At 48.2% G+C, this 27,084-nt stretch overlaps 1 protein-coding gene and 1 long non-coding RNA gene across 13 annotated transcripts in view; one reads left to right on the top strand and one right to left on the bottom strand.

The window, feature by feature from the left end:
* The window catches only part of ATXN7L1 (ataxin 7 like 1), a 274,608-nt gene that overhangs the window by 58,299 nt on the left and 189,225 nt on the right, over nt 1-27,084 (top strand). The window lies entirely within an intron of this gene.
* On the bottom strand, nt 2,692-15,418 carry LOC141580071 (uncharacterized). Its single transcript, XR_012512068.1, has 3 exons — nt 15,288-15,418; nt 13,787-13,898; nt 2,692-3,049 (listed from the first exon to the last, which is right to left on the bottom strand). It is a non-coding gene; the product is annotated as an uncharacterized LOC141580071 (long non-coding RNA).

Here is a 27,084-nt window from a genome sequence, read left to right on the forward strand (position 1 = left end):
CCCATAGTGCTTAGATGATAGGTGGGAGCCATTGCCCCTGGCCCAACTGTTGTTAACATTTTGCTCCATTTACTTTGTCCTTCTGTTTCTTGGGGGTAGGGAATGGGGCGGGGGTGGGGGGAGTGAGCGAGAGAGCGAGAGCAATCCAGATTTATTTTTAATAGTCACACATAATATTTTTCTGAACCATTTGAGGGCAAGTTACATTCTTCATGGTATTTTACCAATTACTTCAGTGTGTGTCTCCTAAGAATAGGAATATTCTCTTACATAACCTCAGTACAGTTTTCAACTCAGTAAATATAACATCCAGGCATTTACTTTTAATATAATCAGAAGAAAAAACCACCAACAGTCAGTGGTTTATTTTTTCTACACACTGAGCAGTAGGCTTCCATTTTCATGTGCTTTGCATATGGCTGTCTTCAAGTCTAATTGTTTCAATCTTATTGAAATTGCTTTCTCCTGTATCAACAATAGGTAGAGGGTGCATATTGACATCTCTGTTTTTAATCATATGTTTGTTTACTTTCTGCCCTCATTAGGGTCTCTAAACACATCAGAGAGATAAAAAAAAATAAATATCCCATCCCGCTCCCAGGCCTTGGAAATGAGAGAGTAAACACAAGTATAATTTAACACTTTCCTAGTCCGAGGGGAAGATGTTGCCTTTTTATGTCTCTGGCCCTTAAGGAGGAGAAGCTCTCTGTCAAATAAAATATCCTTTGTATCCTCTTTGCTGAGCTTCCCCTCCTTCTCTGACTTTCACGGTGAACCTTGTCCGCTGGGGTAAAGTACTGATGAGTGACCCATGGCATTCCCCCCTGTTTTCTAAATTCAGCCGTCAGTGTTTGTGTCAGCTGTCATCAGCTGCATCTCACTGTGCTCCCCACTCTCTGCAGGGTTCTTGGCTTAGAGAACTTAGATTAGAACTCCTTAGAGTTCTTGGCATGTCCCACATAGGAATCGAACCTTCCAGAGCATTCCAGCTCCCAACTGGAGGCGAGACGGCACACACATTTCCTGTTGGGGCCTCCGCTTGGGCCGGGAACAGGTATGGTGAGGGTGGCAGCAATGTTGGGAAAGTTCTTGGCGGCTGGGCCCCCTCCCTGAGGGCTGCGGCTAAGGGAGCATTGCAGGAGTGCTGGGCTTGGAAGTCTGCAGCAGCAGGAAAATCACATTTATAGATTCTGAATCTGAACGATTTCACGCGGAGAATTTTGTAATACTTCCTCTTTCTTCTCCACCCTAACCTCTCATTTTGAGTTGCTTTGTCACCCCGTTTCTCCTATTAAAAGCTGGTTTATATAAAAATTTCAAGGCAGTGCATTCTTCCTTAAATTGTTTTCTATCAGGGTTTTCTAAAAGCAGTTTAAAATTCAAACAGCACTGCCCTTCTCAGACTCTCCCTGGCCCCCAGACCCTCTCCCCAAAGCAACCTCTTTAATATCTTTTTGCTATTTTTTCTGGTGTTGACCCCTCTAAATTAGATACTTAGACTGCGTTCCTAATTTATTGGTTTTAAACACGACCTACTGACTTCCCATCAGAGAATCTGGCCCTCTTGTACCACCCACTCTCACTTCTCCCCATCCTCCCAGTGGAGCTCTACAGGTCAGTGTTTACAGTATGTTGATGATTTAAATATTATTCACTAGGGAGCCAACTGTGGTTCTGGGATTAGGTTTCCTTTCTTATATAACTTTTTGTTTTCCTTTGAGTTAATAATTGCCTTTAAAAGACTGCTTTGTCTGTGAGTTGCCCATTGCACATTCTCCCGAATGCCTACCCATGGCATCTGCCAGATGCTCACAAGCACCCTGTGAACTCTCGATCCCCAACTCCCGAATCCTCCTCCTGCTCCATCCTGGACTTGTCATTCCCTAGACAAGCTGCCGAGCATCATGCGGGGACTTCCTTTCGCTGTACCCTCTGAGGCTTAGATTTCTGTTTTTCTTGGACCTACTTCCTACTTTTTAGTTTGTCCATTTTAGGGAGGGAGTATATCCTCCGACAGCTTCCTGAGAAAGAGTGCCTGGAGGCAAAGTTTTTGATGCCATGTGGGTCTGAAAGTGCCTTTGTCTTTCCCTCAGTCTCAATAATGGTTAGTTACGGCGTTTTCACTTGAAAATAATTTCCCCCTCCCAATTTTGAAGCTAACACTTCACTGCCTTCCAGCTTCTGGTGTTACTAATGAAAAGCCCAGAGCCATTCTGGGTCCTTGATGTGACCTGTTTTTCACTCTGGAAGTTTATGAGATTTCCTCCTTTTTGTTTTTTTAAAAAGCCAAGTGATCTCAATGTAGGACATTTAGGGGTTTCAGAATCGCACACCTCTTAATCATAAGGTAGAAAGTCAGCCTGCAGGGTCCACACCTTTTCCTAGATCCAAGCACGAAATGCAAATGTGAGATTTCTCTGATTCCTGACTCTCAGATGGTCTTGCACCTGGTACTTCTCCCCCTCTTCACGCAGCAATACCTGGTTCTCCAGGCACAAGTAAGCAGTTTTCAGAATGTCTGAGAGAGAGGAAATGAACACCTTTATATACGCGTAAGAGTGATTTCGCATCTTTTCCCTGACAAAACTGAGGTGGGGATAGAGGAATAGGATAGAGGAATAGCATCGTGGGCCCCCCTCCCCAGAAAGGACCCCGGTCCCATCCACTGCCCCCAACCCTGTTTTAGCAGCAGTTCCATTTCCTCTACGTTTCCAGTAAATGATATTTTGTAACAGTCCTGTGAACTGATTGTTCTAGACTGGCAATTTCTGTGAAACCAAGTAATAAATAACAAAGCCCCAGGAAGAAGCCATTCAGAACATTCTCTTCTTATTTAAAGAACAGGAATTCGTACATGCGATTTTCTGTATCTTTTCTGAATGCTTAGCCATGAGGAGTGAGAGACAACTTAAAATGTTATCTTTTAAATTCTGCAAGTATTTTGCAACTCTGTCAGTCCCCCTTCTGGCTCTTCTTCTGTCCTTTCTCATACGTGGGTCTTCTTCACATGTACTTTAAAGGATTTCTAAGCATCAGAGTCAGCGAGTCCCTGAAATGAAGAAGGCATTGAGAAATAGAAGAAAAAACTAAAAACAAAAAGCACCTGCCTGAAAGTCAAGTAATCATAAAGAACCTATTAGTAACCTAAAATATGTAAATATAATCCAATAGTTATGCTAATATATGTGGGCATCCTAACTTTCATATTCCTCAAACATAGACCCTGAAAAAAAAAAAAAAAACCCTGCTGGAAAGCACTGAGTTGATAGTTTCTCTCCCTTCTCCCCATCCCCTTCTTCAACATCATCATCGTCATCATCACCGTCATCATTGCCACCAAAGCTTCAAATGGTGGGAGACAGGGCCAAGATAAAGTTTGTTGAGTTTTTAGAAGCTCACTGGGGTGAGGACAGTGAATTGCCAAGTCAGTTTCCTTGGGGGGGGGGGGGCGGGGGGGGACATCGGCACGGCTACTGGCATTGCTGTGACCACAGTTGGAGGTCGAGCGAGAGAAAACACCAGGTGGCCTGCAGGTAGAGAGGGTACATCCTGAAGGGCAGCGTCTGAGCACCTGATGGATGTGGGAGCCTACAGAGAATGGAGACTGCTGCAAAGCTGGTTTTATTCGGCTGATTTCCTGAGGACGACGTCTCCTCTAGAAAGACAGCTTTTGTGTAAGGTGAAATGGAGGAAGAGAGGAGGAAAGTATTGAGGTTAGAGGGGCATTAAAAAGAAAGATGCGAGACTCATACTGGTGGGAGGAAATTGGAGTCCAGGATAGATGGAGAAATTATCAGAACGCCCAGCTATCTCAAGTTCAGAATTCAGGTTCAGATACTAATGTCCTAGGACACTGGAAACAAAAGAGAGAGAGAGATGGAATTGCTTTTGGTAAGCTTAGCAGAGTCAGAGAGAAAAGGAGAGGTCACAAAAAACAGAAAGTGGCCAAATGATTTTCTGGTTTCCAGGAAAGGGGGGAAAACCCTTAATTTCAGAATTTTCAGAGAAAGGAAGAGTCTAGTGTGCCTTATTAAAGTGTTTTATTATGAATTCTAGAAAAGAAGGTGGTGAATGCCGGGAGCCAACCTGAGTTTAGTAAGAACTGTGTAGACCAGAGAAATCTCTTTTTCTCCTGGGCTGGGAGGCCAGGGAATATTATAGGTATAATGTCTCTGGTTTTGACAAAGCATTTGGAAAAGGATCTGTCATGAACTGTATGCAGAAAAGATGGAATCCACATGAAGTCATACAAGTAGGTAAATTTACAACAAGCTGAAAGGCAGTACCTGTGGAGAAGTCACTGAGAGCAAGGATCTTTGTGTGGTGGGGTTGTTTGGTTTGGTTTGGTTTGGTTTTGAGACAGGGTCTTATTCTGTCACCCAGGTTGGAGTACAGGGGTGTAATCACAGCTCACTGCAGCCTCAACCTCCCAGACTTAGGTGATCTCTTCCCATCTAAGCCTCCCTAGTTGCTAGGACCACAGGTGTGTGCCACCATGCCCAGATAAATTTTTGTGCTTTTTCTAAAGACAGGATTTCATCATGTTGTCCCGGCTGGTCTCGAACTCCTGAGTTCAAGTGACCTGCCCACCTCAGCCTCCCAGAGCGCTGGGATTACAGGCATGAGCCACCGTACCCAGCCAGATCTTTGTTTAGTTAACTGATGAATTCCCAACACCTAGAACAATGCCACAATGGGTGCTTAATAAATATCTGTACGAGGGGACCGTAACTGAGCCAGAGGTACAACTGTAGGGAAATGTTACAGGCTTCTTTCCTGCCCCTGCCCTGCTTTGTTTTGCATTAAGGACTCAAGTCAAGACATTGATGATGTGCTCAGTAAAGTTAGTGGAGAATAGACAGCAAAGCCTGAAAACGAGTATAGAAACTGATAGAATCAAGACCCGAATATCTCGCTAGTCTGACTTAGATTTCTCAAGATGTAAAAGTTTCCTAAGAATATATGTAAACTGCTCTTCTTGAGACTTGAAAATCAACTGAACAGGTACAAGAAGGGGAGATATAACTTAAGAAACCTTACTTTCAAGGTTCATACGTTTTCGTTGACTCCAAACTTAGTGTTAATACGTATTATGATGTAGCTGCCGGAAGAGGTCCATGTCGGTTATCCATGTTTGGATTCATCAGTTTCAGCAAATGCTTCTTGCAGGGCCTGCTCCGTGCCAGACCCTGGGCCAGGGAGCCAGTGGTGTACAGAGACAGGCATCTCCATCAACCCCGGGATAGGAGGTGAGCACTAGGGTTGAGGCAAGGGTAGCATCCTCGGGGACTTGAGAAGGGAACAAGGTGCCTCCCTGTGCCTGGGGTGGTCCAAAGCATTCACAGGGCAGGGAAGCTCTTAGGCTGAGACCCAGCGAACAGGAGGGAAAGGGACAGACAGTTTGTCCGAAGACAAGGGGTGGGTGCAGTTGAGGGTGGTGTGTTCGGTGGGCTGTCTGGGGCTTAGCCTGTGACGGGGAGAGGAGAGGTGGCTGCAGGCAGGTCAGCAGGGAGGGATGCAGGCCCCAGGACTCTGCGCTCTGGGTTTTTCTCCTGCCTCCTGCGCTGCCGCAACTCAGATTCCTTTGATAGTTTCTGCTTGTCTGAGTCTCAACTTTGGAGTGCCCCAGGCTCAGTCCGTGGCCGTCTTCTCTTCTTCCCATGTATACCTTTCTGCCTTTCTGCCCTCATCCAGCCCCATAGCTGTAAGTGCGTTCTATTTGCAGACGAGTCCCAGATCTCTGTCAGCAGCCTGGGCCTCTTTCCCAGACTCCAGACTCAGACGTCCCACCGCCTTCGTGACATCTCCAGCATTTGACATGTGGAAAACTGAACCGTTGGCTCACCCCTTATAGTCTGCTAGGGCTGCCACAACAAAGTACCATAAACTGGCGACTTCAAATAACAAAAATGTCTTTTCTCTCAGTTCTGGAGGCTGCAAGTCCCAAGTCAAGGTGCTGGCAGGGCTGCTCTCTCTCTCTGAAGGTTCCGGGCAGAGTCTGTGGCACGCCTTCCTCCTTGCTTCCGGTGTGCCGGCCCTCCTTGGCTGTCTGTGTCTTGCAGCTGCGTCAATCCCGGCTCTACCTTCATCACGAGGTGTCCTCCCTGTCCGCCTTCACGTCGTCTCCAGGCCTGTCTGTGTCTCTTCTCCTCATCTTCTAAGGACACCAGGGATATCGGATAAAGGCCCAGCCTAATGACCTCCTCTTGATCACTTCTGCAGAGACCCTCTTTCCAAATAAGGCCACATTCACAGGTACGGGATATAGGACTTCCCCATGTCTTTTCAGGGATCCCGTAACTTTCTTCATCTGCAGCCTTCCCAGGTTAGCTGACAGCCACTTCATTCATCCAGTTGCTGTGAACAGAACTCTTGGCGTCATCCTTGACTCCCATCTTTTTCTCCCACCCACATCCAGTCCACCAGGACACAGGCTAGGTTCAAAACCAACCGCCTCTCCCACCTCCACTTCTGCTGCCCTGATCTGGGCCACCATCGTCTAAATCACCATAAAAGCGTGAGTATCAGTTCATGTCACTCCACTGGTCAAAAGCCAGCACAGCTTGCCATGGCACTCGGAGTCATTGCCACGGCCTTTCCGCCGCCCCCATGCCATCCCCGGCTTCAGGGTCCTCTACGCTGGCTCACATTGGCTCCTGCACACAGGCTGGCCTCTTTGCTCTCCCTCATATGTCTGGGAGCGCCCCTTCTCTGGACCTTTGCACTAGCTCTTCCCTCTGTGCAGAACCCCATTCCCTAGATGTGCTCCAGCCTCACAATCGACTGTCTTACCTTCTTCTGGTCTGCTGAAATATCACCTTCTCAGTGGCACCCTTTTGCCGATTCCAGCCAGCCTCCCCACCCAGCCTTCTCAGCTCCAGTGTTTTCTCCGTAACACTTTTCCCCTTCTATACCAGAATATTTATTGTTTGTCCTTTGTCTTGCCTGCTAGTATGCCTCTATAAGGCAAGGGTCTTGGTTTTGCTCACTGGTATTTCCCAAGTGCCTAGAGCACAGGCAGAGCCAGGACTGGGCCCAGGTCTCCCTGGCTCCAAGGCCATCCCCTTCCTGCTGTGAAAGACCACTGTGAACTATGCAAGGGTCGATCTCCCCGACACCGTATCTCATTTATTCTCCCTGCCCCATCTTTTGCTGTCGTCCTTAGTGACTTCAGTATCTCTGTGAGCCTACTTGCTGAAATAGAAATTTTAAACTGTACAAAAAGAACACGATGTTACATTCAAGAGAATGGAGTCTGGGCTGGATGTGGTGGCTCACACTTGTAATCCCAGCACTTTGGGAGGCCAAGGCTGGAGGATTGTTGGAGTCCAGGAGTTCGAGGCCAACCTGGGCAATATAGTGAGACCTCCTCTCTACAAAACATTTAAAAAATTAGCTGGGTGTGGTGGCATGCGCCTTTCATCCCAGCTACAGTGAGCCCAGAAGGTCAAAGCTACAGTGAGTGATGATAGCATAGCTACACTCCAGCCTTCCAGCCTGGGCAGCAGAGTGAGACCCCGTCTTGGGGAAAAAAAAAAAAAAAAAAAGGAGTCTGGAGCACTTACACAGCAGGTAAGCATAGGCACCTCACTTCACCTCCCTGTGCCTCAGTTTCCTCATCTATCAAAAGGAGATCATCATGCTAGCTACCTCAAAGGGTTTCTGTGAGGGTTGAATAAGTTAATATATGTAACCACATACCATGGAAACAGTGAGTATATTCATTGTAAGAATATATATTTGAGTCTTGAGAACACTATGCTAAATGAAATGGGCCAGTCATAAAGGCCCAGTACTGCCTGATTCCACCGATACGAGGTATCTAAGGTAGTCTAACTCACAGAAGCAGAGTGTAGAATGGTGAGTGGCAGGGGCTGGGGGAAGGAGGAAGCGGGCTCCTGCTGAGTGGGTGTGGAGTTTCAGCTGTGCAGGCTGAGTCAGTTCTGGAGAGCGGCTTTACAACAGTGTGCTTATGGTTAACAACAGATTTGTTAAGAGAGCAGAGCTCATGTTATGTGGGGCTTTTTAAACCACAACTTGTTTTTTTAAAAGGATGTCATGTATTAGTCACTAACCCTTTGTTTGATTGAATTTTCTCAGGGTTAAGGGAATTACCCAAGTGCTCTCAGCTTATAAACGAAGGAGGGTAACAAGAATGAAGCCTCTGACTTCTAGGGCTCCTTGCCCCGCTCCAAGTCAGGCATCAGTCCTTTCTGTCAAAATCCAGATTATGAAAGGACCATAGTATAAACAGCTCCGTGCTATGGGGAGGTGCGTCCATGCTTTCTTGGGAGAAACGCCTCACATGTTGGCTTCGTAAAATTCTTCTATGCCCCATCGGTTGGGCAATGAGAAATAAATAATCCAGACGTTGGTGTTATTGATGGGTGGCTAGGGCTTCCCAAACAGGGGTAGTAAACAAAAGAACCATCTTAATTTCAAGCTTCATTAGAACTAGCGAAGACTGAAAGTCATTTTTCAAAATGGTGGGTGGTGCCAGGGATCTCTTCCCACCTGGAAGGGGCACTTGGTCTGTAAAAGCAGCAAAAACAAGTGTGCCTTTTATGTCGCTTGGGTAGAAGCTCCTGTCCCAATTAATTCCTATCTCCTCCCTTTATAAATATGCTTGGACAAAGTGACATCCTGGCAGTTTTTGTTTTGTTTTCTCTCTTCTTAACAAGGAATTCTCTCTGCTCAGGCATTTTGGGTGCTGATTTTTCTCATGTCCCAGAGATGCTTCTAATTAGTTGATGCTTCCTTCCCATAATAGTTCACCACAGAGAGTGGGTTTGGACTGGAGGAGGGAGCAATTCTGTCATCTTATCAAAGCGCCGCTGATCAGGTTGGCTTTCCTGAGTGCTCATTCATTTTTCCGCCTCTCTGGCAACGGAAGCAGCAAGCTCCTTGCTCAGTGGAGCTGGAGGTCGCTGGGTCTTGCCGTCTCCCCAGTGCTCGCCAGCGCCCTTTGATGAAATGCTGCCTCGGAGCCTTTGCAGTAGAGCTCACTGGAGAAATGATCTCCTTCCTTTCGCATCAGTGAATAAACACTCGGCTGGGGATAATATGGCAAAAGCATGCCACTGTCACACCTTGTCCCTAAGTAACCTGGCACCCGTCAAGGCTGCCTGCAGGCCCACGTGTGTCCCAGAGAGAAGGTATGTAAAGGCCTCTTCCTTTTCTCGCTCCCTTTAGGAGCAGAGTGACCCTCCAGGCCAACAATACCGTGTTGTATTGTTGGGTGGTTCTGACATTGCAGAAAGACTCTGTGGACACCAGAGATCCAAGAATTCTCCTCCAGTGCTTCAGAACTGGAAGGGAATGCTAGCTCAGGCCTTCTTTTAGGACTTGCGTCAGTTAGCTTTTGCTCTACGACAAACCACCCCAAAGCTTGATGGCTTAAGACGGGAAACATCACTTACCATGATCCTGTGGGTTATCTGGGACCTCGGCTGGATGGTCAAAGGGGCCGTGCCTCGCCTGTCTAGTGGATGGGAGACTGCTTGGTCTGGAGAGGTCTGGCAGGAACAGCTCACTTGTGCTCCTTGTGGTCCGCCCATACTACTGCAGACCAGCCCGGGCTTTCCACATGAGGGTTCCAAAGCGAGTCAGAGGGCACACAAACCCAAAGCAAAGTGTCTGTCACATTTGCTGATGATTGTTGACCAAAGCAAGTCACGTGACAGCCCAGAATCAATGTGAGAAGGGAGCACCCAAGGGTGTGAAGATAGGAAGGTGTAAACAGTTGGGGAGCCATTCCCGCCACAGTCTACCCAGGAGTGCCGCGTCGGAAGGTGCGTCCTGTTCTCGCCCTGAACGGGTTTGTGTCAGTGTGGGGTGGCTCTTTCAAGGAAGAAATGAAAGGCTCTTTTGAGGCCGGGAAGCACAGTGGAGTTTGACACACGGTGTTAAAATTCTGCACAGCACTTAGCAGCAGTGTGGCGCTGGGCAGGTAACCTGACTTCTCCAAAGCCTGGGTTCTTCCCTTCAGGCTGGGTCTGGTCCAGCCTCCCTCTAAGGTTCTTCGGGACACTCACTGATGTTTGTGGAGCCGGGTGTGTGGCAGGTGGTCGGCACCCAGTGTAGCTGGCATGATGGTGGGGCAGTGGAAGGGCAGCTATGCCGGGAAGTTGGGCAGTGCCAACTCCTGGGGCAACAGGTGGCCATTCAGGCACAGAGAGCTTGGCTGGGCCCTTGGACAGCAGTGTGCCCCGGCCCAGGAGGCCAGGTGAAGGCCACAGAAGGAAAAAGAAGGCTCTGCTGGCTTCTGGAAGACTAAAAGCCTATTCACGAATTTGTTGTTTAAAATGGAAACAAGTCACCCTTTCTTGGTCGTACATCCTCCACAGCAGCAGCCCGTTGACGTCCACACCCTGTCTTTCCCCGGAACGGTCACTCCTTGTGCTTCCACCGTGGCTTCTCTGTGCCTTTGACTCTGTTGCTGGGTCTTCCTGGACACTTCCTCATGACTCACCTCCTACCTCTGCGAGCGTTCTGCCAGCTTCCTCCACTGGCCCCTTCCTTCCTCTCATCTTCTTGTTATTTCTTGGTGTTCCCCAAATTCTGGCCTTCGCCCTGTTGTCTGACAACACCGTTTCACAGAGAGAGTCCTGCACAACCCCAGCTCGGCTCCCACCTGCTCATGATGTCCCCACTCTGTCTCTCTGGCCCCAGCTTGCCTCTTGGACTGCAGATCAGTTTCTCACACTCAGTAGGCTGCAAAACAAAGCTCTCTTCCCCATATGTCCTCAGTCTGCTCAGGCTGCCATAAGAAAGTACCAGAGCCTGCGTGGCTTAAACAACAGAGATTTATTTCTTACAGTTTTGGAGGCTGACACCCACGATTAGGGTGCCAGCATGGTAAGTGGACGGGTGCTCACTGGGCGGAGAGAGCCCTGGTGTCTCTTCCTCTCCTTACAGGGGCACCGGTCCCGCCACGGAGCTCCACTTTTAGGTCCTCATGTAAACCTCATCATTCCCCAAAGGCCCCATCTCCTGATACCACCTCACTGGGTGCTAGGGCCTCAGCACGTGAACACATGAATCCGGGTAAGGGGGAGGGGACCCAGTTCAGTCTCCAGCACCATATAACCTGCATTCCCATCTGTCTTCCCCTCTTCTCGGTAAGCCAAACCAGAAAGCTCTCAGTCACTTCCCACAGTGGTCAGTTCCAAATAAGTGTCCCCTGGGTCCTGTGTCCTCTCTGTCCCTGCAGCCACTTCCCCCAGACCCCACAGCAACTCCTTCACCTCCAGGCTTGGTCCGGCAAGTTCAGCATTGCTTCCAAAACAAACACCTGATCACTGCTCTCTGCATTCTCTCTCATACTCTTGAGCACATGGTAAAACCCTGCCTCACGCCTCTCTGGCCTCATCACCTGACCTTCCCCCCAGCATCCTCGTTCCCTGCTATACTCACCCACCTGTGGCACCCTCACCAGGCCAGCACAGCTCACTGCACTGCGTTGCATTTGCTCCTGCTGTTCCCGGCGACCTGGGCTTCTCCTCCCCGTCCCCACAACTGTCTGGAAGCTTGTACTCATCTGTCAGGAACTGACTCTGGGGTCGTCCTGGTGAAGCTCTCCCTGCCCTCTGCCGTAGCATGAGCCATGCACGTGTACTGTGGGCTTGTGAGTCTCAGCCTGTCTCCTTTAATGATCTGTGAGCTCCTTGAGGGCATAAATCATCTCATTCATTTCTCAGTACCCCAGTGTCTGGCATATAGTCAATGACAATAAATAAGTGTTGGATGAATGAATGAATGAGTGAGGGGATGAGGGCAGTAGGTGAGACCAACGGCCTCCTGTTTCCCACACTGAATCACCGAAAATTCCCCATTGGCACAGGCGCCACCAGCTGCCAGCCCCCGAACTTCCTGCATACCCAACTTAGCAAGCCCTGGAGCGGCTGGCATTTTCCTTCCCACCCTATAGCACCAGGGCCCCTGGCAAGCTCTCGCTTGCCCCCAGGAAAGCCTCTTACGGAGAAAGCCCTTGGCACCTTAGCCAGAGCTCATGGCTCCCTCCTCGATTACGCTTTGCCCTTTCTGCCTGTTTAATCATGTCACTTTATACCATCCCATTCTCTAGCCGTCTGGCTCAGGTTAGCCCTTTATTACATTAGTTCGCTCTGCTGTCCAGCTTGTTTCATTGTTTTAAGTGTGTGTTGTCTTCCTAGCGGATGCTCATTGTAGACAGAGCTTCTGTTCTTGATTGGTTCTTGGACATTTGGTAAATGCTACACCGCGGGTGTTTATTCATAGCTGACCTCGGAGTTCTTGTCACTTCTCTGCCTGCTTGTCTCCCTTTCTCCCAACTGCCCTCCTCTTTAAAAAGGCACAATGTCTTAAGAGTTAAGATTCAGCCGACTTGAGTTCAAATTTTGGCTCCACCATTCCCAAACTGTAAGACTGGGAGCCAATAGCTTAACCTCTTTGAGCTTCTATTTCCTTATCTATAAAATGGAGCTAATGTCACCCCTGAGGGGCTGCTGTGAGGATTAAATGAAACAATCAATAACAGCACTTAGCACAGTGCCTAACATGGAGTAAATACTCAATAAATGCCGGCTGCTGTGATTGATGTTTTTTCAATAATATTATTTTTTCCATAAATCTTCCGCTTCAGGTTCTGTTATAGACTAGCCCCCGGCCAGCACCTAACACATAGGACAAGTTTTTGTGGACATGTCAGGAAAGCATGCAAATTGATTTCTAGGGCTACCCCTGAAACACTTCCCCTTCCTTGTTAGTTGGAATGAGAGGCTAATTTCCCTAAGATGTTTCCACTCATCTCCAACAAGGGCTTCCTTCTTATGACACAGCACATGTTCAACCTTATCTTGGGGCAGGGTGGGTTACGCTGGCTCTTCACTTATACACACGTCTGGGATAGCCAGGCTCAGGAGTCCCTTCTGTTTTTTTTGAGATGGAGTCTTGCTCTGTCAACTAGGCTGGAGTGTAGTGGCACAATCTCAGCTCACTGCAACCTCTGCCTCCCGGGTTCAAGCTGTTCTCCTGCCTCAGCCTCCTGAGTATCTGGGATTACGGGCACATGCCACCACACTCGGCTAATTTTTGTATTTTTAGTAAAGACAGGGTTTCACCATGTTGGTGAGGCTAGTCTCAAACTCCTGACCTGTGATCCACCTGCCTCGGCCTCCCAGAGTGCTGGGATTACAGGCATGAGCCACCATGCCCAGCCAAGGAGTCCCTTCTTAATCAGGCAAGACAGCTAGACCCTTCCTCTCTCATATCAGAGTTTAGGGCTTGCTTTCCTGGTTTGATTTGGTCTCAGCTTGGCTGTCACCTGTCTTGAAGGGCTTTTCTGGGAAGACAGCCTGAGGGACCTGATCGGGCATCCAGGAAGACTGCTCCAAGGCGAGGAAAGGGTGCTGGGCTCCCGCTTCTAGCCTCTGGAGCATGGCCAGGCAGAGGCACCCTGGCTAAAGGATGCCCATTTCTCTCTCTCTGGCCAAGGCTGATAGAAGTCCTGCCCACTGAGAGTCAGGTGAGGGGAAGGGGCACAAACCCTATTGAACACAGTTCTTGGTCCCTTTCCTGCGGATGATTCCTTCCTGGGCCACTTAGCTGCCTCAGAGAGGAGACAGTATTAGGGTCCCATCTCTGATCACTGGAGAGGCAAATCAGGCACATGATTCTCACCCCAACCCTTCTTTATCCTAGTTCATAACTAGGTGGAAATAGAAGAAATCATAGACTGTTCCTATGGGAAGGTACCCTTGAGGGGAGTCTAGGCCAGTGCCAGGCTGAACAGCTACATCAAAGTTACCTGGAAAGCATTGTGCAGATTCCAAAATGCAGATTCTTGCAATGGATGCATATCCAGAATTTCCAGTTCAGTCAGGGTGGCTGGAACCCAGGCATCTGTCCCCTGTGAGCGCCTGAAATATTCCAGTGCACAGTTAGGTATGGACCCCCTAACCTGTCCCACTGCCTTATCTCACCAGCAGAGCTGGAGGGTGCTGTGAGGGCCCCAGGGAGGTCTCGAGCCTTGAAAAGTTGGTGATAAAGGCCCAGAGCACCGAGGATACTGCTGAAGTCCTGCTACCTTCTCAACAGCCAGGGCTGGAGCCGTCCCTTTACCAGATAGGATCCTGGACATCAGGTTGGGGCCAGCACTGATTCACGGGGTCCCAGCAGGCCACATTCCCAGGGAAGCTAAGAAGGAGCTAGGGCAGAGAAGAAGGGCCCTTGGCCACTTCTTTCAGAGGCCTGTGTTACGGATCCATGGATGCCCTCTTCCTCTGCCCACTGCCCTCCCTGGGCACCCATGGCAATGGAAGGGCCACTCTACAACCCACAACTGCCAGGCAGGTGGAGAGTGAAGCCCGTGTGTCGCACCGAGTCCCGTTAAGAGTGTAAGCTGAAGTTGGCTGGCTGATGGATTTGCCACAGAGGTAGAAAGTAGATGTGGGAAGGCCGGGCGTGGTGGTTCACACCTGTAATCCCAGCCCTTTGGGAGGCCAAGGCGGGCGGATCACCTGAGGTCTGGAGTTCAAGACCAGCCAGACCAACATGGAGAAACCCCATCTCTACTAAAAAAAAATACAAAATTAGCCTGGACTGGTGGTGCATGCCTATAATCCCAGCTACTGGGGAGGCTGAGGCAGGAGAAACATTTGAACCCAGGAGGCGGAGGTTGCGGTGAGCCGAGATCACACCATTGCTCTCCAGCCTGGGCAATAAGAGTGAAACTCCATCTCAAAAAAAAAAAAAAAAAAAGGTAGACATAGGACAAAGTCTAAGTTTACCAGTGCAGACAACTCCAGCTCCTGAGGATTGAAGGAGTTTTGTCTTCTCATCTGGACATTTGGCCCTTCTGGAAAGATGGGATCATCCAGAGGTAGCCAACCCTGACCCCAGCAGGTTACACTGTGGGCTGCTGGAATCACAGGCACAAACCTCACAGAGACTGGTCATGCCTCTGAATCAGAAACTGCCTTTAAACAAGGAAAACAAAACTGTGTGAGCCCTTGACAGCCCAGGAAGGGGAAAGCCCCAGGCTGCTGTGCAGGGAGCCTTCTGCCGCTGGGAATGAAGGGCCTGGAGCTTCAGTTCCTCCGGACTCTGTGGCTGGGCTGGTGGTGTTACAGAAAGGGAGGATCTTTTTCCTGGTAAGCGAGAGGCAGTTTGATGGAGCTATGAAAAAGCTTCCTCAGGCATGCAGACCTTAAGTAAATAAAAGCACAAAAATAGATTTTTTCAAACCGTGTCCTTCCAGAGCATAGTAGGATTTACTGGGAAATTGGATTTAATTTTCCCTGACTCACCTGACTGCTGAGTGGAGGAATTCAAAGGAAAGGTCTGTGTTTCCCCAGTGGAATCTGCTGAAACAGGGCCAACTGCAGGGCTTACGGCTTCTTATAGGTGACCTTTTAAAAGGCAGCTGTGGGTATCTGAACAGCAGGCTGGGGAGTGGGGGCTGATGCTTAGCTAGATGCTTACCTCTGAACCTGGAGATGAGAGATCGATTGTAGAACCTCTGCCCCGTCCACGTGTTATAGATCGATTTCCTGAGGTTCAGAGGCCACTGGGCATCCCTCTGGAGAACAGGGTTGCTTTTCTAGTGGTGGTTAAGGATTGGCCCTGAAGCGCCCATGCCTTGACTCATTCCACTTGGGTATCAAGACTGCAATTTGCTAGATGATTGGCCCAGTGCTGGGGTTTAGGGTATGACCACAGAGCACAAGGGAGGGTTTCTCTTGAGCCAAGCTACGCGAATTAAAATGCTAGAACATCACTAGCATCTTAGGAGGGTTTTTCAGACACCAGGCTTTAAGTGGCCCCAAACTTTCCCCAGGCCTAAATATAATGCCATGGGCCACATTCCAGAGTTTGGGTTTCCACACAGAACTTGATTATGGATGAGAACCAGAAGTGTGCCAATATACTGCCTCTCTGAAGAAATATAAAAGCCTTGATTTGTAGTGTTTGCCAATTTTCAAGGTGTAACTACTCCCACTGTGCCAATTTCAAAATACCAACGTGAAGTCTCTAAATATGGAGTTGGAAAGAGGCGTGCATGATTGGCTGTCACAGCACACCACTGAGCTCATGAGCTTCCAACCCATATGTCCAAAGAGCTCACAAGTAGAGGTGCCTCAGAGGGGCAAACAGAACCATGTGCCAGGTGCACCCTCAGTACCCCTACAGGTACAGAACGCCCTTTCCCCTTAGCTAACAGAGTCTTCTCACTAGCAAGAACTTCCGCCTTACCAGATTAATACTGGGATGTGTCAGTGGGTGTCTCCACTTTAATAGTGGTCATAACAGGACAAAGAATGGCCAAGTTTAGGAGTTATCAGATCCCTGAAGGAGCTTCTTTAAAATGCATCCTACTCTACACACCCCAGAGAATCTGATTTCCTCTGAGATGGGGTCCAGTCATCTGTGACTGTCAAGAAAGCTGCAGGTAGTATTCACACTTTGAGAAGCCCTCATCTGCTGTTTGCTCACCCTGTGGCTTAGAGGGCTGGAAGTGCAAGGTCTGGTGACTTTTAACAGTGATTTTATTCTTCATACTAACTGTTTTGCTCCAGTGAAACTTTATACTATTTTGCTCTGTGTTTTTTTTTTTAAGTCCTACCATACAAAAGCTGATTCTAAACTATAATATGTATTGAGATCATCCCAAATATCAGACATCAGACATGTGTTACCCCATCTTCTTCTGACAACTACCCTATTATTACCACCCCATTTTGCAGATGAGGAAACCCGAGGCCCAGAGAAATTTCCCAAGCAGGTAGTGCTAGAACTCAAGTTCAGGCCATCTGGCTCCAGAACCTGCCTTCTAAGCATGATACTGGGCTGCCTCTGTAAAATAGTGTTCCTTTGAGGGTCTTTGGCTTTTTGCTTAGCTAATTCAGCCTAAAATTCCGTTAAATTTCATGGGCCTTTAACTGAGTACCTATAAGATGCTATCACTGGCATACGTTATCTCGCTTAATCCTAGCAGCAACCTTACAGGGAAGGTAAGGCTTACTGTTTGCTGGAAGAGGAAAGGGAGATCCAGAGATGCTCTGTGGCTTGCCCTGTGTTGCACAACCAGCTGGAGGCAGAGCAGGAATTTGTTGCTCATTCCACTACCCCACAGCTGCCCAACTAAGTTTCCTGTGTGGTTCTTTAGTCTAAGGCAGCTTTGATTCATTGGTGCTTTTTTAAGCATTTGAGCACGTTTCTGGCAGTCTTCACTCTTGACTGATAAATGTCTGAGTCTGTATATAAAACAGTGTATGAATGGGGAAGACAGCCGTATCCACCACTATCTTTAAACACCAGGCAGAGTGGGCTAAGTGCAGCACTAAGATGCAGAGGAGCGTGCAAATGCAGAGAAAGCGTTTGTTGTCTCAGCAGGAAGTGAAGAAGGCTCCCGGAAGGAGGTTACACCAAGTGGGACCTGGGAGGATACGTAGGATTTCAGCGAGTTCATGGAGGGAGGCGTGGGGGATGGAAAACAGTGAGAGAGGATTTGCTGGAAACTGAAGCTGGGAACCCAGGGATTGGGGCCCGATCATATGGCTTGATGAATGTTGCCAGCAATCTCCCTTTTTTCTTTGGCCCATAACTGGTTTCATGCTTGACTTGTGATTAAGGACATTGTGATCTTTCTCCTCCAGCTGATCGATCTTATTTTCCATTACCTTAAAACAGCTTTTTGTAGCCTTTCTATGGGGGAGTTTTAATTCCTGGGCCTTTGTGCTTTAAGCCCCAGCACCTACAAAGTGGGCTTCCAGGCACATGTGACTCGCTTGAGGGGCCCAGATGTGCTGACATGCCCTGTGCTCCTTTCTGTTCTCTCAAGAGCAAAGGAGTATTTCTGTCCCTCAGCAGCAATGGTACGGTCAGTAGCCAGTCCAACTGGAGTGGCTCTGGCTCCCTTTATAAGCACCCTCATTCCTAGGAGAATGCCTTGGGATATGTATCAGCAGCTTCCTGCAGTCTGGCTGTCCCGGTGGCTGGAGTGCTTTGAACACTGATTCCCAGGGACATTACACACTTCCTTTCCACTGTTTTCTGGCTCTGCCAAGTGGACACTGACCTCAGTGGAGCCAAATGGCACAGTTACCTCTGAGCTCTGGCAGCGTCGTTTGAGCGATTATTGTAGTCTTGAGGGGCTTGTGCGGCTCCCATAGCCTTGACCAAAGGCCTTCCATAGGAAAAAAAATGTTGCAACTTCTTTGCCAGTTAGAAATCAATCACAGCCAGAGCCAACTCTGCTTTCCTCATGGAGAGGCTAACAGGTGCCACAGGATCAAGGTCTATCGCCCTGGAACCTCTGAATAGGAGCCCACCATGGCCAGTAGGACCCATGGAGACCATCGGCCGTGGGATCGCCTGTCATTCCTGGACTCTGGTCTCATGGATTCCGAGCAGTGCATCTCTCCTTCATCCCTGAGTCTGCAAGCAGAGCGCTGATATAACATCCCTCACTGCTGAGCAGGTGTGTGTAACATGATGGGCAAATTTTCTGGAGTGAGCATTTTCTCATGGTCTCCATCACATGTTCTGCATGACATTTGTAGTGATAGCTTGATGGCTGAGGCCTGCTGTGATACAGTCTCACTGGCAAAGGCCTCTCCTTGTGCCTTTACAAATGTCACACTTCCTGCATGTGTGAGGGACCGCAGGAGGGCTTCTTTATAGACTCTGCTTCCAGTGTAGCCCTGCCACGTGTCATGCGAGAAGTCTCTCAGGATGCTGTGTTGGGACAGGTGGTGCATCTCTCTCTGTTCTAGATAGATGCTGCTGCCTGCCCCCTCCTGAAGCCTTTCGGTCCATTTCTAAATGAAATCGTTAAACAGTAGCCGAAGACTAGTGAGAACTGCTTTTCTCATCCCTGTTCTAGTCTTAGCAGAGCTGTGAGAGCCCTCAATACAGGGTTTTGGCTCCCACAGATAACTGATCATTCTCCCCATTTCTTTGCGTGGGATTCCTATCTTTTTTCATCCAAATAGAAGAAAAGACTCTCAGCATGTGGATCTCAGGAAGCAGTATGGTGGATTTCAGGTTCTTCAGTGTACCTCCAGGTAGCCTTTTTTGGATTCCAAAGTCTACTTAAGTGTCAGAGAGAAGGCTGAATTCAGTTGATCGTGAGGAGATCTTCAAGTAAGACTTCTACTTAGCACCTACTGTGAACGGAACTGTGTTAGAGTGGGGAAGGTGAAGATATACATGAGCCTAAAAAGCAGGCATAGGCCATGGGAAGCCCTTTGCACAGTTATCCTCTTGGGTACCAGGGTCATCCCTATTCAGCCAATCAGTGAGATCTCTGCCACGTTGGGCCCAGATTGCCACGGTGTGCCCTCAGTTACCCTCCTGCATGCTGGCCCAGTGTCAGACGTGCAGAGCTGGGACAGGAAGGGATGGGAGAAGCCTAGATCTTCCAGGCCTAGGATCACACATGGTCTCAATGTCAAGGGCAGCCCAAAGTCAGGAAGTCGAAAATGGGCCTAGAGAGAGCATCCAAGAAACCCCCACACCCATCCCAAACACTGGCTCTGAAGAGGGTGTTGTTGAGGTTGGGGATGCAGAGTAGCTGGGGTTGCCATGGGGTGTGGGGAGAGAGCAGCCTGCACGCGCTTGGTATGGTGGGCACGGGAATAAATCGCTTTCCCACTGACGGCTCACCTGCAGCATGCCTTAGCTCCCCTTAGTACTTATCTTCCAAGGGGCTCAAAGAGTGAATAAATAGAGACAATTATTGACCTCGTAATCTTAGATAGCAGCGTGGATATTAGGGCAATTTATTATCATTTACTGCTTCCCCTTTCGAGGGAAGAGAAAATGAACGAGCATGGAAAATAAATCAACTTCTTGGGAACCTCAGCCTAGTTAACATATTACCATTGATTAAGCAGCTACCACGTGCCCGACTATTTGGCTATGGAGATAGGAAGGGCGATAAGTCACAATTCCTGTCTTCCAGAAGATTCCGGTCTGGTGAAAGTCAGAGACATAAACCAGCCACTTCATGACAGCCTTAGGAAAGCTGCCATCACTTTGCTGAGGGAGGGCACCGGGAGGGGAAAGGGAGGCTTCCCTGGGGAGGGGCCAGGTGAGTGGGAGAGATGAGAAGGCGCCATGGATAATAACATGTTCTATTTATTACATCCCTTCTGTGTGCCAGCCCCTTCACAAATAAGTCATCTCATTCCAAGTGTGGAAACACGAGCTTAGAAAGGACTGTAATGTGAAATGCCAGAGTTGAACTTGGGCTTCTAGGGCTCTAGGGCCCAACAAACAGGTACTGCATTGTTTTTTTGTTTTTTTTTTTTGAGACGGATTCTTGCTCTGTCACCCAGGCAGGAGTGCAGTGGCACGATCTCTGCTCACTGCCGCCTCCGCCTCCTGGGTTCAAAAGATTCTCCTGCCTCAGGCTCCCGAGTAGCTGGGATTACCGGTACCCACCACCACGCCCAGCTAATTTTTTGTGTTTTTAGTAGCGACGGCGTTTCACTGTGTTAATCAGGATGGTCTCGATCTCCTGACCTCGTAATCTGCCTACCTTGCCTCCGAACGTGCTGGGATTATATGTGTGAGCCACCGTGCCCCGGCCTACAGGCACTGCATTTTTAAGGCCCATCTCTCATAGTTTTTGTTCTAAACTCTGGGCGAGACCTGAGGCCTAAGGGAGCATTCTGGGGTCCCAGCACAACCCCTTGGTCTCGATACACCTTGAATGCCAGTTTTTTGTTTTTTGTTTTTAGATGGAGTCCCACTTTGTCGCCCAGGCTGGAGTACAGTGTGCAGTCTTGGCTCACTGTAAACTTTGACTCCCAGGTTCGAGCCATGCTCTTGCCTCAGCCTCCTGAGCAGTTGGGATTATAGGTGCCTGCCACCACGCCTAGCTAATTTTTTTGTGTTTTTAGTAGAGACGAGGTTTCACCTTGTTAGCCAGGCTGGTCTCAAACTCCTGACCTCAGGTGATCCTCCTGCCTTGGGCTTCCAAAGTGCTGGAATTACAGGCGTGAGTCATTGCACCTGAATGCTGGTCTTTAAAGGTCCTCCTCCTGAGGAAGCAGGACTGAGACTGTCTCATGTGGTCGTGTTTTGTTGGGTGGTTGGGGTCAGGGTCGGGAAGGACATCCTGTTCATGCAGCCTGCTTCCACCTGCACCTTGTGTTTCTCAGCGCCTACCTGCTACCAGGCCCAGCTCTGGGCTCCAGCCAGGGGAGGGGATGCCTTTCAGCCTAGCCCTGGCAAGAAGAGGCCAGGAGCCATTTTAGCCATTGGTTTGCAAAAGCAGAAAAGCTATGCTCCTGCTGCCTGCGCACACCCGCCCGCTCACTCCCCTTGATGCTGGAGAGCTCACCGCTGCTGCTTGCTTTTCTAGTTCCCTTCTTTCATTTTCCTTTTGCAAATTTCACTGATTTTGAATCTCTCACAGTTGAGCCCTTGGTTCCCAGAGATCTGAGAAACAGAAAATGATCACATTTTCCTAGAGGGGAGCTCAACATTCTGCTGGGAAAGTGGGAGATGTCAGGTCTGAGGTCATTTTCAGACCCCAACTTGTTTTTTTCAATGCATTCGAGGAGATTTGAGAGTTGGGGAGCAAATAAAGTCGTTCTGCCGTAGCAGAGGAGAATTTTTTGTATATTGTCTTAAGCTTTCCATGCAGTGTAAGTGATTAAAATGCAACTGAAAACTCTGCTAGCAAAAAGAAAAAATAATAACTACAGTATAATGAGTGCATAAAGATTATTAAGGGAAAGGAAGACTCTTAGGACCAGCCGTTCTGCGTCCTGATTTGAATCTGCTTGGAGTGAATCACGTATCCTTGAACCACGGTTGCTGTTCTTCTCAGCAATTTGGTGTGTCTGAGTTCATGTAAGTGGAAGCCCATGGATCAAAACCACTGTCAGCCACCAGCACAGCTTTTTGATCGTTTTCCAAGGAAGTTCAGTGGCACCTGGTCCTCTGGCCATTGTCATAGGTTTGTCACATCCATAGGTCCTAGCAAAATCTGTGGGTCCAGTTACCTCCCAGTGAGCAGAGACTTACTTTTTAGGCAGAGCTCCCATCTACTTCCTGGAAAGGGCTTGGTGTATTTAACACAAATACAACCCCAATTTTTTTTTCATTACAATACCTTTTAGAGTGAGTTAAAATGAAAAGCATAATTTTTCAATTATATAAAATTATGTTAACAGCTATAGCATTATAGCATATGCCATCTTGACTATTTTGTAATTCCCTTAGCGACTAAGGTGGTTTCACAACCCTGAAATCTAAGGCCATTTTCAGGAGCTTTGTTATTTTTCCCAAGAAACTGGAATGTAAGGTCGTCTGTTCTGCTGTCTTCTTTGTTCCCTCTGCGGGATTCTCTGTGGCGAGCGCAGATATCACTGTTTGCCAGTCGGCTGTCCGACTGCCTTCAAAGCCGCGTCTGCTTCTCGCAGCTTCTCGGTACACCTGGTGCTTCACCTGGAATTCCTGCTTGCAAAAGGAAGGAATCAAGCCTTACTTAGTCTCTCTTAAGGTTTTCATCATTTGAGCTCTCACCAGTTGTTGCTTCATAATGTCAAAGTCTCGAGCCTTGGAAGGTATCCAGGGGCAAATTCAAAGGCGCGCAGCATCTAGCTTGATCCTGAATCCACAAAACCAGCTGTCTTCCTGTCTTAGAAACAAGTCCTGTATAAGTAGAGAATTGGAGATGTCACTCTGCCTTTTCCTTAACTGTAACCATTTTCAAAAGTGAATATTGGATATAAAGTTTATAAGCACATGACTTTGCTCGTCAAAAGTGTTCTCCCTAGAAGGCTGTTTATCTTGAATACAAGGCTGCTCCCATGCTGCCGGTTTCCTTTTCAGTGTTGACTTCAGGAGCAGTTTACCAACTACACTGGGAAGTCAGTTATTACTTTACTTTTGTAGGAACCATTCTATTGTCCCAAACTTTGTGTCTCCTTACATCACACCTGAGCTCTCATCCCTCCCTCCTCTGCCATCTGGGGGCGTGAGAGACAGATTTCAGGGGGGAGGAAGGCTGTGAGCACAGACAGAGGCCTGGGAGAACCTCAGTGCCACTGGGAGGCAGGAGGAGCGCCAGACTAAGTTGATAACCTGAATGTGACGGACTCTGCCGTGAATGGGAACTGTACCAGAAGTTGAGTAAGGGGAGTGGAGGGCTGCTTGCTCAGAACACAGGCACTGAGAAGAGTGTGATAAATTTATAATCGGCACGGGTTTAATGCTGCAAGCCTGACCTGTGAGTAATCTCCTGAATAACCTTTAATGAGTAAGTATTAAGTTGATAGACATTGGAAAGAACTCCAGTAACCTAATATCACATCCCCCACCCCACCCATGATGGTTTATAGCCTCTGTGTGCTCATTTGACACAGGAAGTGATCAACTTGTTTACCTGGCTGTGTTGGGCATAAGTTCTTAGGTTAATAATTGGTGCTGTAACCATAATTTTAAATCAATATAACGATTTCCATTTCTATTCATAAAAACCTGTCTGCATCCCAGTATGGTAGATGATGAATATAATTTTCTCCGTTTTATAGCTGGAGAAATCAAGCCAGGAAAGAGTGATGCTGGAAGGGGCACTAGTCAGTGAAGTGCTGGTAAATGTTTTTAACAACCACCTCTCTGAGGGCAGAAGTCCTGTTTGTAGTGGATGCTGATTTCCATCATGTAAATACTCCCACCTAGGCTGATTCAAGCTACCAACATGGCATCACTGAATGCAGAGTTGGGGACAATTGCACATAGCACCTGTGAACGGGTACTAGCTGGCTGCAGCATCCAATTGGCACTCATGATTCCGTGACTGGCTTCAGGCTCTTGGATGACCACTGAGTACCAGCTCCGACCACTTTAAATCCCGATTTAACTCTCAGACTCTGCTCAGCCTCTAACTGCATTGCCTTGAAGAATGTTTTTCAAACTTTGAGTTGTAACCCATTAAAGGATCCTGAAATTGATTTAGGGAGCTGAATGAGCATTTTTAGATGAAATAGAATAGAGTAAGACAAAAAGAAATGAATAGAACAGAATAGAAAATATCAGAGTGTAGTCTACATGTTTCAGTGATAGATGATGGACAGATGGATGGATGGATGGATGGATGGGGTGGGTGGGTAGATGGAAAGATGGATAGATGGATGGGTGAATACATGTCTGTAGTAGGTTGGGGTCAAAACTAAAAATACTGACCCAAAAGCAAATGTACCTCTTTTCTCATCTGAAAAATTGAGTTAATGGAGTTGACTCCTCCCGGGCTGTGATCAGACCAAGGGCTGACCAGACCACTCTGTGGTATCGTTGTGGCTGTGCTAGCACCCTATCTAATCCAAAGTTGATCCATTTGTGGGGGGAAAAACGGGCAAAGCAGACAGGTTTGGCTTTGTCTCTTTGGGAAATGGTTGTTGGGTGTTTGGAACTGGAGAGAGTCCCGTCTTCATTGGGCACATGTTTTCTTGGCATTCAGCCACAGCCTAGAGAAGCCTCCCAGGGGCTCTCAGCCTTCCTCTGCCCACATGTGTACACATGTGCACATATCCACACATGAAGTTCTGCAGTCAGAGGGATCAACCTTCCTAGGTCTGCAGTGACATGTCATGGGGAGAGTCCTTGCTCCAAGGGAATTAGTGAATGTTTTAAAATAAGAGAGGTAATAATGAAAGCTTTCTCCACACTCTTCCCTGAGCCCCTCCTGGAAAAAGGTACAAGGCCAAGCAGTGTTTGGGAGCCATCACAGCAACCCCATGAGATAAGACAGAGACTGTTAGCTCTTTTCAGAGATGAGGACGCTCAGCCTAGGAAAGGCTAAGCAATGAACCCTGTGCTCCCAACCTCACCTTCTGACCCCAGGCCAGTGCCCAGGCCAACAGCCCCTTCAGAGCCTCAGGACAGCCTGTTAGTCACCCAGGAAACCCTTCTAAACTGGTTTTCTCATCTGTGAAATGGGATATTGTTCTATGTAAGCAGCATTTTGCTGAGAAAGGAGAAGTGGCTTTAGAGTCAAAGTATCCGGGAATCTCATCCTATTTTTTACAAATCACTGCCATGGGATTGCAAGCAAATTACTGTCATTCCCTTGCATGGCAAGTGGCGATGTTGACAACTTCAAAGGTTCGTTATGAAGATGAACTAAGATAATGTCACATCACAAATCTGGAGAGATATATATTAACATGTCAACAGTGCTTATCACCAGGCGGTGGCATTACAGGGGGTTTCACTCTTCCCTTTTTTTGCCCATGTTCTGCCAGTGGTGCACCAACAAACATTTAACAAAAGAAAAACCAAAAGCCTGATTTGCAGTCTTTGCCCATTTCCTTGGTGTAAATCCTTCCGCCATGGCTGATTTCAAGCTACCGCCATGACGACACTGAACATGAAATTGAGAAGGGACATGTGTGATTGGCTCTCACAAGCTGGCACCAGCCCACTACAGCTCACCACTGTTTTAACTGTGCACTGAATGTTTTGCCCTGGGGCAAATTAAGAGAGAGAGAGTGAGAGTTAGAGAGAGAGAGAGAGAGAGAGAGAGAGAGAGAGAGAGAGAGAGAAAGCAAAAGAGAGCTAGTTAGCAGAGTCCCTATCATTCAGCCTGGCCTTAGTTCTCGCCCCCTGCTCTCCCTCCCCGTGTCGTCCCCCAGCCCACATTGCTCTAATGAAATAGCGCACTGCTTGTGAACACCTAGCCACGTGAAGTGGTGGGCTTCCTGGGAGCCAGCTGCCTGTATTTGCTCCCTGTCAGCAGGGCCTTCAGGACCTGGGCAGCCTGTAGGGGAGATTCTAAGGTTGACTCACCGAGGAGTAATCAAGCAGACTCGCAGTCCTCTCACTTTCCACGGGAGACATGCTCAGAGCAGACACATGTGAGGTTGAGGCTGACGCTGCCCTGGAGGGAAACTAGGAAAAGTCTCAGTGAGTGAGAGGCCTGGAGGGGAGCACACTCCCAGATGGCCACACTGTCTCAGGAGCTGAACCTTTACCTTCCACTCACTGACGGAACAGACGTATGTGGGGGAAGGGGAGACGGGATGGGCTCTGCAGGTCTCTGGAGGAATACGGAAGGATGGGGCATCTGGCAGCCTGACAGACCCCCACAGGTCACCCAGCATGTAAGAGAAAGGAGCAGGAACAAATTCCCCACCGGCTCCAGTGTCGAGTCTCAACCTCCCAGCACTTGGCAGTTTCTGGCACAAGAGTAGATGTTCAAGAAATTTTTGTTAATGCTTGGTTGGGTTGTTTTTTAATTATTATTATTATTATTATTTTTAATGATCACCTTTTATTCCTTCATAGCTTGACTTGTTGCAGAAAGGATGTCAGGCAGCCAAATAAATGCTTATTGAATAAATAAGTAAGTTGTAGCCTTCACCAGCTCCCGGTTTTACCTGTTCCTGGATATAAAATGTGACTTTAAGTTGAAATGAGCCATAGAGCGTTAGTCAAGTTTGCTGGTAATGGTATTTTTCTTTAATTTCTTCGGTATTTTCTGTATTTTTCCAAATGTATTTTCAGAGAACTTGGATCCCTTTTGTTTTATTTAAAAAAATGAATATATGTCACAAAAATAAACAACCTGTAAATTAAAAACGAAACGAGATTTGCGTCAACAGTTAAGGCCCAAGGAGGGTGGTCTCCATGGCTCTGAGGCTCTGTACGAGGGTCCTGCCTGCCCACAGGGTGTTGCTTAGACCCAGTATTGGGCTCGTCCCAGCCTCTCTTCCCACAGGCCTCCCTTCCTGACTGATGACGCTCCACTCCAGCACCTCCCAGCACAGTGTGTGCCAGTCTTGGAAGTGGCAGTGGCGAGAGATGAGGGGTATGACAGGCCACGCCCTTTAAAATACAGTTGGGTCTGCGTCCGGGCCACCCTCTGTGAGGCACGCAGCCTGTATGCTTTGAATGGTGAACTGTAGGGTATGTGAATTGTATCTCAGCTGGGTGTAGTAATCCCAGCACTTGGGAGCCAGGAGGATCACTTGAGCCCAGGAGTTCAAGACCAGCCTGGGAAACAAAGTGAGACCCCATCTGTATGAAAAAATGTACAAAAAGCAGCCGGGTGAGGTGGCTTGTGCCTGCGGTCCCAGCTACTCAGGG

Source organism: Saimiri boliviensis, chromosome 10 (genome assembly GCF_048565385.1).
Source record: "Saimiri boliviensis isolate mSaiBol1 chromosome 10, mSaiBol1.pri, whole genome shotgun sequence".
NCBI lineage: Eukaryota > Metazoa > Chordata > Mammalia > Primates > Cebidae > Saimiri > Saimiri boliviensis.